This window comes from Penaeus monodon, chromosome 15, assembly GCF_015228065.2.
Source record: "Penaeus monodon isolate SGIC_2016 chromosome 15, NSTDA_Pmon_1, whole genome shotgun sequence".
NCBI lineage: Eukaryota > Metazoa > Arthropoda > Malacostraca > Decapoda > Penaeidae > Penaeus > Penaeus monodon.
The window spans coordinates 15,501,770-15,502,076 of NC_051400.1; positions in this window are offsets into that span (position 1 = coordinate 15,501,770).

Here is a 307-nt window from a genome sequence, read left to right on the forward strand (position 1 = left end):
CTACTGCAGTTTTACTGAGAATTAAATTACAAGAAACAACCTGGTGTATAAAGGCAAGTTACTGTCTTAGTATAGTTTGCAATATTTGTCTCCTTTACAACTGGTAGTCTTGAAGAACAAATGGACAGTTGATTAAAGCCCTTTCCTAAAGTACAATCACAGACAAAGACCAGAAAAATATAAAAAGGGTGTATCTTTACCAGCTTTGAACCCTGAAGCACAAAACTAATTTTGTTTTGTCTTCTTTGGTAATACCTTTAAGAATTTAAGACCTATACTCACAAATAAGTCAACAGCATGGAAAAAC